Consider the following 12,008-nt stretch of genomic DNA (forward strand, 5'->3'; position numbering starts at 1 on the left):
CACCTGTGAGAGACAGAATCTTAAAAAATGAAATAAGTATTTGATACAATTGAAAAATAAAACTTAATATTTGGTACAGAAACCTTTGTTTGCAATTACAGAGGTCAGACTTTTCCTGTAGTTCTTGACCAAGTTTGCACACACTGCAGCAGGGATTTTGGCCCACTCCTCCATACAGATCTTGTGTGCCTTGCAGGATTTTACTCCATGATGGTGTGGTGTGTAACTAACTGTAATGTTGGAGACCCAGCTCTCTTCAGGTCATTGACTAGGTTCTCCCGTGTAGTTCTGGGCTGATTCCTGACCTTTCTCAGAATCATCCTTGCCCCACGAGGTGAGATCTTGCATGGAGCCCCAGATCGAGGAAGATTGACAGTCATCTTGTGTTTCTTCCATTTTCTAATAATTGTGCCAACAGTTTTTGCCTTCTCACCAAGCTGCTCGCCTATTGTCCTATAGCCCATCCCAGCCTTGTGCAGGTCTACAATTTTGTCCCTGGTGTCCTCAGACAGCTCTTTGGTCTTGGCCATGGTGGAGAGGTTGGAGTGTGTTTGAATTTGTGGACAGGTGTCTTTTATACAGGTAACGAGTTCAAACAGGTGCAATTAATTCTTAAAGAAAACTAGCAGGTCTGTGAGAGGCAGAATTCTTGCTGTTTGGTAGGTGATCAAATACTTATTTCACAAAACAAAATGCTAATTAATTATGTAAAAATCATAAAATGTGATTTTCTGTGTTTTCTTCTAGATTCTGTCTCTCGCAGTTGAAGTGTACCTACGATAAAAAGTACGGACCTCTCCATTCTTTGTAGGTGGAAAACTTGCAAAATCAGCAGTGTAACAAATATGTATTTTCCCCATTGTATATACCGTAAATAAAAAAAAAAGTACAAATCAGGTCTTTTTAGTCAACTGTAGTAAAAAGAACTCTGCATTCTTTTTCATATTGTCATGTATAGTTCTGTTTATTACTCAGCAATCCAAAAAAGTGACGTTTCGATCAGATTACTCGACCTTTCTCAAACATCAGATTGCAGGAGTTGATTACTATATAGGGCAGTGAGTGGCGGTATAACCGCTTATAGTGAATGGGTGTACCGTCATTCACTGCGATGTAATCAGCTCCTGCATATCCGATGTTTGAGAAAGGTCATATAACCTGACTGACACGTGACGCTTTTGGATACTTGAACAATAAACAGGACAACTATACTTTGCACTTTGAAAATGGGCTTACCGTGGTATATAAGGGGTAGGACCCTACTGACCACTTTAGGCCGGTTTCACACGTCAGTGGCTCCGGTACGTGTGGTGACAGTTTCCTCAAGTACCGGAGACACTGACTCACGTAGACACATTAAAATCAATGTGTCTCTGCACATGTCAGCGTGTTTTCACGGACCGTGTGTCCGTTTGGAAAACACGGAGACATGTCAGTGTTCGTGGGAGCGCACGGATCACACGGACCCATTAAAGTCAATGGGTCCGTGTAAAACACGTACCGCACACGGATGCTGTCTGTGTGCAGTCCGTGTGCCGTGCAGGAGACAGCGCTACTGTAAGCGCTGTCCCCCCAGCTTGTGGTGCTGAAGCCCCATTCATTTCTTCTCTCCAGCAGTGTTCACTGGAAAGAAGGAATGAAAAATCATTTTTTTAAATTTTTTGTTGTTAAAATAAAGTTCCCGGTAATCTGCCCCCTCCCACCCTCTGTGCGCCCGCCCGCTGGCATTAAAATACTTACCCAGCTCCCTCGGCGCTTCCATCCTCTCAGCGTCGCAGCTCTTCCTGTATGAGCGGTCACGTGGTGCCGCACATTACAGTGATGAATATGCGGCTCCACCTCCCATAGGGGTGGAGCAGCATATTCATCACTGTAATAAGCGGCTGTTGGTTCAAGGTGCTCACCATACCTCTAGATAAGTTACTCAAACGGCATAGTTTCCAAAATGGGGTCACTTGTGGGAGATTTCCACTGTTTAGGCATATCAGGGGCTCTGCAAATGTGACATGACATCCGCTATCTATGCCAGACAATTTTGAACTCCAAAAGTCAAACAGTGCTCCTTCCCTTCTGAGCCCTGTTGTGCACCCAAACAGTAGTTTTCTACCAGATATGGGTATCGGTGTACACAGGAGAAATTGCACAACAAATTGCATGGTTCATTCTCTCCTGTTACTGTTACTGTTACTCTGTTACTCTTATGAAAATGAACAATTTGGAGCCAAAGTTACATTTTAGTTGGAAAAATTAGATTTTTTTTATTTTCACGGGTTCAAGTTGCTCACCATACATCAAAAATAAATTCCTTGACGGGTCTAGTTTTCAAAATGGCTTCAATTGTGAAAGGTTTACACAGTTTAGGCACATCAGGGGCTCTGCAAACGTGACATTGTGTCCACTATCTATTCCATCCAATTTTGTGCTCCAAAAGTCGAATGGCGCTCATTCCATTCCGAACCATGCTGCGCGACCAACAAATCGAACTGTCCATTTTTCCTCTGCTACCCTTTTGAAAATGCAAAATTTGGGGCTAAAACAATATTTTGGTGGGAAAATGTAAAATGTTCATTTTTTTTCCTTCCACTTTGCTTTATTTCTAGTGAGGCCCCTAAAGGGTTAATATACTTCTTGAATGATACATAGAATGTAAGTCCGCAAGGACAGGGTCCTCTCCCCTCTGCACCAGTCTGTCACTGTAAACTTGTTTACTGTAAACGATATCTATAACCCTGTATGTAACCCCTTTCTCATGTACAGCACCATGGAATTAATGGTGCTATATAAATGAATAATAATAATATTAATAATAATAATAATAATAATGATGTTTTGAGCACTTTGAGGGGTGTAGTTTTTAAAATATTGTCACTTTTGGGTATTTTCTGTCATATAGACCCCTAAAAGTCACTTCAAATGTGATGTGGTCCCTAAAAACATCGGTTTAGTAAATTTTGTTGGAAAAATGGGAAATTGTTGATCAACTTATAATCCTTCTTTGAGACGTCCTAATAAAAAAAAAAATTATGTTTAAAAAATGATACTGATTTGAAGTAGACATGTGGGAAATGTTATTAATTAACTATTTTGCGTGACATAACTCTCTGGATTAAGGGCAGGAAAAATTAAAAATTTGAAAAGTCCAACATTTTCAAATTGTTTGTCAAATTTTTGATATGTTCATAAATAAACACAAGTCATATCAACCAAAATTTACCACTAACATGAAGTAGAACATGTCACGAAAAAAAAAAAAAAAAATCTCAGAATCAGTGGGATATGTTTAAGCATTCCAGAGATATTATCTCATAAATTGACGCCGGGGGGGGGGGTTAATTGAAAAAATTGGCCTGGTTAGGAAGGGGGAATATAGACTGGGGTGAAGGGGTTAAAAATGGGGGTCTCTATTTTCCCGAAATACTGTCACTCTTGTTTATGGGCTGTGTCTTTTATTGAAACTCGGCCCCATTTTTGCTTGACTATGAATGAACTGCAATACCGCACTCAACCCAAAAACAAGTGTGGTGCTGTTTCTGGGAGAAAAAAAGCAGGGGTTGAGCATGCACAACTCCAGGCTATTTATTCTCTATGGGACTGCTGGAGATAGCTGATCTCTGTTCTTGTGATTCTCCAGAAGTCCCATAGAGAATGGATGAAGCAGAAGTGTGCATGTGCAATCTCCGCTCCATTCATTGGTTTGTTCTCGGGATCGGTAACTGTTCTAGGGGTCGGATCCCCAAAAGAACAGAAAGTTATCAAACTCTTTAACTTTTTTTTTTATTTATACAGATAACTATCTAACCATTTACATGGTGTCAGTACAAACCGAGACTTCTCCAGCTATCTGGGATGATGCATGCTTCCATGCATAACGTGAGGGCAGTCTTACTCTTCTGTATTGGAGCAGGGGGTAATACGTCACTATTTAATGGAAAAGCATTGGAATGTCAGGTTAATGAGACACTAACCTTAAATGTTTCTGTCCTTAATTGTACCTAGCAAAAAAAATAATCTCTATGACAAAAATTTAAATATACGAGGCCTCATAGTTCAATATTCCTAGTAGACATTATTAATCACATCTTGAGAATGGGGAAGAAGAGGTTGTGTAGAACTGGGTGCCGCAAATTCAAGAACGAAATTGGGAACAAAAAAAGGAATAAAACTGAGTTATTAAAAGTAAAAAAGTGTTAATGCTGTGATGAAGAGAGGCATGAAATTGCTTTTGCTGTGGAATTGCTGGAAAACAATAGCTTAGACTCAACTTTACATTAAATGCAAAGGGAAAGGAGGTGACTCTGAGTGCGGAGTCTTAAAGGGATTGTCCGGCGACCGTTAGGTCATTATATCAGCACTGGAACCAATCAGCTGTTATTATCTCCTGAGCTGAACAGCACAGCTCTGTCCAGTGTGTAGTGGTTACTGCCGAGTACTGCAGATCGGATACTATTTAAGAGAATCTTATCTGGTCCTATAACATCCGGCACTATTGCCCCCAGTGTACAAACATCCAGCCCCCCGGTGTAAAATATCCTGCCCCATTTTCCCCCTGTGTATAACATCCGGCTCCCTATCACGCCATTTACCTTTATTAACATGTGACAGAAAGCCCGGGTGGTGCAGAGCTCACTGATACCAGAGCAGTCCTGTAATAGGAGACATCGTGGTAACAAGTCCGTTTCTGACATTTCTTCCCCCATCACCTGTGACTGATATTATTGAGAAGTGGAAGGAAGCGCAGCAACTCAGCCACGAAGTGGAGACCCCGTAACGTTAAAGAGCGGGATCACCAAGTGCTGAAGAGCAGATGGCAGAAAAGTCACCAACTCCATAACTGCAGAGTCCAGACCTCCTCTTGTGTTAACATCAGCATAAACACTGTGCCCCCGACAGAGGCTTCATGGCTGAACAGCTGCATGCAGCCGTACATCACCAAGCACAATGCCGAGCGTCGGATGGAGTGGTGTAAAGCCGCCACCACTGGACTCTGGAGCTGTGGAAACGTGTTCTGTGCAGTGATGGATCACACTTCTCTATCTGGCGTCTGATGGACGAGTCTTGGTTTGGCGGATGCCAGGAGAACGCCTCTTAGTTCAAGTTAAAGGAAATCTCAATAGTGTGGTCTTTACTCACAGTACTGGTTATGTATCCTTTTGATATGACACCTGCCTTATTCACAAGAACAAGATCTGTTCTGCTGTACTCAGCAGCGATCACTACCCATTAAATGAAGCTGCAATTTGCATTTGTGTTTCCATTTTTTGCTCCCCTTCTTCCCAGAGCCAAAACTTTGTTATTTTTTCGTCACTATGGCCATGGTTTTTGCGGGATGAGTTGTACTTTTGAACAGCACCATTGCTTTTATCATATCTTGTACTGGAAAACGGGAAAAAGATTCAATGTGCGGTGAAATTGCAAAAAACTGCAATTCTACAATTTTTTTTCTATCATGTTCACAATGTGCAAAAACTGTCCTGCCATTATGATTCTAAAGGTCATTACGAGTTTGTAGATCCCAAATATGTCTAGATTCTTTTTTATTTAAGTGTTTAACCCCTTTACCCCCAAGGGTGGTTTGCACGTTAATGACCGGGCCAATTTCTACAATTCTGACCACTGTCCCTTTATGAGGTTATAACTCTGGAACGCTTCGACGGATCCCCGTGATTCTGACAATGTTTTCTCGTGACATATTGTACTTCATGATACTGGTAAAATTTCTTTGATATTACCTGCTTTTATTTGTGAAAAAAAAGGAAATTTGGCAAAAATTTTGAAAATTTCGCAATTTTCCAACTTTGAATTTTTATGCAATTAAATCACAGAGATATGTCACACAAAATACTTAATAAGTAACATTTCCCACATGTCTACTTTACATCAGCACAATTTTGGAACCAACATTTTTTTTTTGTTAGGGAGTTATAAGGGTTAAAAGTTGACCAGCAATTTCTCATTTTTACAGCACCATTTTTTTTAGGGACCACATCTCATTTGAAGTCATTTTGAGGGGTCTATATGATAGAAAATAACCAAGTGTGACACCATTCTAAAAACTGCACCCCTCAAGGTGCTCAAAACCACATTCAAGAAGTTTATTAACCCTTCAGGTGTTTCATAGGAATTTTTGGAATGTTTAAATAAAAATGAACATTTAATTTTTTTTCACAAAAAAATTACTTCAGCTCCAATTTGTTTTATTTTACCAAGGGTAACAGGAGAAAATGGACCCCAAAAGTTGTTGTACAATTTGTCCTGAGTACGCTGATAGCCCATATGTGGGGGTAAACCACTGTTTGGGCGCATGGCAGAGCTCAGAAGGGAAGGAGTGCCATTTAACTTTTCAATGTAAAATTGACTGGAATTGATATGGGACGCCATGTTGCGTTTAGAGAGCCACTGATGTGCCTAAACATTGAAACCCCCCACAAGTGACACTATTCTGGAAAGTAGACCCCCTAAGGAACTAATCTAGATGTGTTGTGAGAACTTTGAAGCCCCAAGTGTTTCACTACAGTTTATAACGCAGAGCCGTAAAAATAAAAATTCTTTTTTTTCCCACAAAAATTATTTTTTAGCCTCCAGTTTTGTATTATCCTAAGGGTAACAGGAGAAATTGGACCCAAAAGTTGTTGTCCAATTTGTCCTGAGTACGCTGATACCCCATATGTGGGGGGAACCACAATTTGGGCGCATGGGAGGGCTCGGAAGGGAAGGAGCGCCATTTGGAATGCAGACTTAGATGGAATGGTCTGCAGGCATCACATTGCATTTGCAGAGCCCCTAATGTACCTAAACAGTAGAAACCCCCACAAGTGACCCCATATTGGAAACTAGACCCCCCAAGGAACTTATCTAAATGTGTTGTGAGAACTTTGAACCCCAAGTGTTTCACTACAGTTTATAACGCAGAGCCGTGAAAGTAAAAAATCTTTTTTTTCCACAAAAATTATATTTTAGCCCTCAGTTTTGTATTTTCCCAAGGGTAACAGGAGAAATTGGACCCCAAAAGTTGTTGTCCAATGTGTCCTGAGTACGCTGATACCCCATATGTTGGGGTAAACCCCTGTTTGGGCACACGGGAGAGCCCGGAAGGGAAGGAGCACTGTTTTACTTTTTCAACACAGAATTGGCTGGAATTGAGATCAGACGCCATGTCGCGTTTGGAGAGCCCCTGATGTGCCTAAACAGTGGAAACCCCCCAATTATAACTGAAATTCTAATCCAAACACACCCCTAACCCTAATCCCAACAGTAACCCTAACCACACCACTAACCCTGACACACACCTAACCCTAATCCCAACCCTATTCCCAACCATAAATGTAATCCAAACCCAAAGGGTATGTTTCCACGTGCAGGAAACGCTGCGTGTCTGACGCTGCATAGAGCCGCAGCGTCAGACACGCAGCGTCCAGATGTTACAGCATAGTGGAGGGGATTTAATGAAATCCCGTCTCCACTATGCGTGGTAACACGCACGCGGCGGCCCTGCGACTCCGGACATGCTGCGCGTCTTTTCAGATCGCAGCATGTCCGTATATCTTGCGGCGACGCTGCGTCGTCGCAAGATATAGCACAGGGCCCTATGCGATGGGTGCGATGATGCCGGATGTGTGCTGTGAACACATCCGGCATCATCGCGTCCCAGAAGGGGGCGGGTCTTAGCGCAGAGCGGCAAAGCCGCTCCGACGATACCGCCGGCCATCCTGAAGGTGGACACATACCCTAAGGCTGCCGTCACACTAGCAGTATTTGGTCAGTATTTTACATCAGTATTTGTAAGCCAAAACCAGGAGTGGAACAATTAGAGGAAAAGTATAAGGCCGGCGTCACACTGGCGCTTTAAACGGCCGAGTGCAATGCGATAAAAAATCGCATTGCACTCAATGCGATAAAAAATCGCATTGCACTCGGACCAATGATAAGTTATGGGACAGCTCCCAGCAGCCGACATTTTGTCAGCCGTTTTCCTCGCTCCGAGACAATCGCAGCATGCTGCGATTGTCTCGGAGCGAGGAAAGCTCTCAGCTCACTCTCACCCATATAAGCCTATGGGTGCGAGTGAGACAGCGCACACCACTCGGATAACATCTGAGTGATGTGCGCTATAAGCGGACCCCAGCAATGGAGGAGATGGAGAAATTCATTTCTCTGCCTCCTCCGCAGCTGCGCTCCGATCCTCCTTGTGCGAGAGAATCGGAGCACAGACGCATGACACTTGGCTCCTGCTCTGCTGCGAGCAGGAGCCGAGTGTCATTAGCATATCGCATCCGATGATCTTGCATCGGATGCAATATGCCAGTGTGACGCCGGCCTAATAGAAACATATGCACCACTTCTGCATTTATCACCCACTCCTGGTTTTGGCTTACAAATACTGATGTAAAATACTGACCAAATACTGCTAGTGTGACAGCAACCTAACCCTAACTTTAGCCCCAACCCTAACGGTAGCCTTAACCCTAGCCCCAACCCTAACCCTAACCCTAGCCCTAACCCTAGCCCTATCCCTAGCCCTAACCCTAGCCCTATCCCTAACCTTAGCCCTAACTCTAGCCCTAACCCTAGCACTAGCCCGAACCCTAGCCCTAACCCTAGCTCTAACCCTAATGGGAAAATGGAAATAAATACATTTTTTTATTTTTTTTTATTTTTTCCTAACTAAGGGGGTGATGAAGGGGGGTTTGATTTACTTTTATAGCGGGTTTTTTAGCGGATGTTTATGATTGGCAGCCGTCACACACTGAAAGACGCGTTTTATTGTAAAAAATATTTTTTGCGTTACCACATTTTGAGAGCTAGAATTTTTCCATATTTGGGTCCACAGAGTCATGTGAGGTCTTGTTTTTTGCGGGACGAGTTGATTTTTTTATTGGTAACATTTTCGGCCACGTGACATTTTTTGATCGCTTTTTATTCCGATTTTTGTGAGGCAGAATGACCAAAAACCAGCTATTCATGAATTTCTTTTGGGGGAGGCGTTTATACCGTTCCGTGTTTGGTAAAATGGATAAAGCAGTTTTATTCTTTGGGTCAGTACGATTACAGCGATACCTCATTTATATAATTTGTTTATGTTTTGGCGCTTTTATACGATGAAAACTATTTTATAGAAAAAATAATTATTTTTGCATTGCTTTATTCTGAGTAATATAACTTTTTTCTTTTGTCTTTGATGACGCTGTATGGCAGCTCGTTTTTTGCAGGACAAGATGATGTTTTCAGCGGTACCAAGGTTATTTATATCAGTCTTTTTGATAACGTGTTATTCCACTTTTTGTTTGGCGGTATGATAATAAAGCGATGTTTTTTGCCTCGTTTTTTTTTTATGGTGTTCACTGAAGGGCTTAACTAGTGGGACAGTTTTATAGGTGGGGTCGTTGCGGATGCGGCGATACTAAATATGTGTACTTTTAATTTTTATTTTATTTAGATAAAGAAATGTAGTTATAAGAGCATTATATATATATATATATATATATATATATATATTTAGGAATTTTTTTTTCTTCCTTCTTTACACATGTGAATATTTTTTTTTTTACACTATAACATTGCCCCAGGGGGGGGGGGGGGGGGGCATCATGTTATAGTGTAAGATCGCTGATCTGACACTTTGCTGTGCACTGTGTCAGATCAGCGATCTGACGTGCACTCCTGGAGGCTTCCCGCTGCTTGCTCTGAGCAGGCAGTGTGAAGCCACCTCCATGTAGGACCCAGATGCAGCCCCGCAGCCATTTTGGATGTGGGCCTGCTGCAGGGAGGAGGAGGTAAGAGACCCTCGCAGCAACACGAGTGATCGCGTTGCTCCGGGGGTCTCAGGGAAGCACGCAGGGAGCCCCCTCCCTGCGCGATCCTTCCCTATACAGCTGGAACACTGTGATCATGTTTGATCGCAGTGTGCCTGGGTTAATGTGCCGGGGGCGGTCCGTGAGTGCTAATGGCACATAGTGCCGGACGTCAGCTGCGATAGTTAGCTGACACCCGGCCGCGATCAGCCACGCTCCCCCCGTGAGTGCGGCCGATCGCATATGACGTACTATCTCGTCGGTGGTCATACAGGCCCACCTCGACGGGATAGTACGTCTAATGTCAGAAAGGGGTTAAAAAAAACCAAAGTTTAAAAAAAAAGAAAAAAAAGTCGCCATATTCCGAGACCCGTAGCGCCTCTATTTTTCAGGACCTGGGTTTGGGTGAGGGCTTATTTTTGCGTGCCAATCTGATGTTTTTATTGATACTATTTTGGTGTAGATATGATCTTTTGATTGCCTGTTATTGCATTTTATTGCAATGCTGAAGCAACCAAAAAAAACGTAATTCTGGCATTTTTTATTTAAAATTGACATTAGAAATAGGCATAAAAATAACGTAAATCCAGATTTTAATTTGTGTTGTGAAAAATGCACCAAATTTATTAAGAGATACGCATCTTATAACAGATTTGCTGTATTTTTCTCTTCATTTTGAATGGCGCATGAAACGTTGGTCTTGGTAAGAGCCTCACACTGTTTTTAGTTTGTTGTGTTTTGTTACTTTTTTTTATTTAAAAAATGTAGCATGTGCATTTTTATTGTTTTATTTTCATGGGATAACCTGCAAAAACGTGAAAAATACTTGAAATTCATGGCGTGCTTTAAAAAAGTTTAACTCCTTCCAGAGAGCTGATGTACATGGATGTCACACGTAGGGTGCGGGTGTTTGGAACCGGCGTCTGCTTCTAAGGCCGGGGTCACACTTGTGAGTGTGATGCGAGAAACTCGCGCATCAATACCCGACACTGACGCCGGCACTGGGGACTGGAGTGTGCGGCCGCATGTATTTCTATGCAGCCTAATGCTCCGGTCCCGAGTGCCGGCGGCAGTGCCGGGTATTGATGTGAGAGACTCGTGTGAGTTTCTCACATCACACTCACAAGTGTGACCCCGACCTAACAGCGGAGCTTCGATTGCTGCCGTTTATCCATTTAATGCCACTGTCAGTCAAGGGACATTTAAATAGAGCAACTGCGTAACGCAATCGCTCTGGCGACCATTTCTATGCAGGTGTTCGGCTAAAAAAATGAAGTAAAAATTAACACTTACAAAAATAGACAAAATAAAAAAAAAAAAAAAGTATATATGTATATGTACATATATATATATATATATATATATATATGTGTGTAAATCTACAATTAAAAAATAAAGTAAAACATTAAAAAAAAACTGGGGGATTGTCGTGTTTGTTAAGGGCTGATATATTAAAATATAAATTAACGTAAAAAAATAAATAAAATAAAAAAAATGCCTGAATTGCAGTTTTCACAAAAAATGCAATAAAAAGTGATCAAAGTGTGGCATATTCTCCAAAATGGTTTCAGTAAAAACTACAGCTTATCACGCAGAAAAGAAGACCTCACCCAGCATCAGCGACAAAAAGATAAAAAAAAAGTTACGGGTCTCAGAAAATGGCGACACTATTTTTTTTTTTATTTTTTTAAGAAATTTCAGAATTTTTTGACCACTAAAATATATGTAAAAAAAAATCGACACAAGTTTGGTATCGCCGTAGTCGTAGCTGGAGTCACTTTTACCTCATAGGAAGCGCAGTAAAAACGAAACCCAAAAAAATGTAAATATATATAAAATATATAAAGAAAAAAATAAATATATAAAGATAAATTAAACCCCTCAAAAATAATGAGGATATGTTTTTTTTTTTCTCTATTTGACCCTATTTGGATTTTTCCCCTGTTTTTCAGTAATATGGATGCTGTCGTTCAAAACTACATCTTGTCTCGCAAAAAAACAGCCCTCATAGGGCTAAACAGACAAAAACATGGTAAAAAATGGAAGAGGAAAAAGCAAAAATGACCACGGGGGAACGGGTAATAAAATGAATGAGACGTTTTCCTGTGACATAAGCAGCCGCAGCTCGGTGCACAGGGTGGCGGCAGTGCAGTGCAGTGCAGCGGCTCTTGTTACCATGGTGATGGATGCAGCCAGGATGGAACGCAACACGTGACCGCA

Source organism: Ranitomeya imitator, chromosome 8 (assembly GCF_032444005.1).
Source record: "Ranitomeya imitator isolate aRanImi1 chromosome 8, aRanImi1.pri, whole genome shotgun sequence".
In the NCBI taxonomy this organism is placed as follows: domain Eukaryota; kingdom Metazoa; phylum Chordata; class Amphibia; order Anura; family Dendrobatidae; genus Ranitomeya; species Ranitomeya imitator.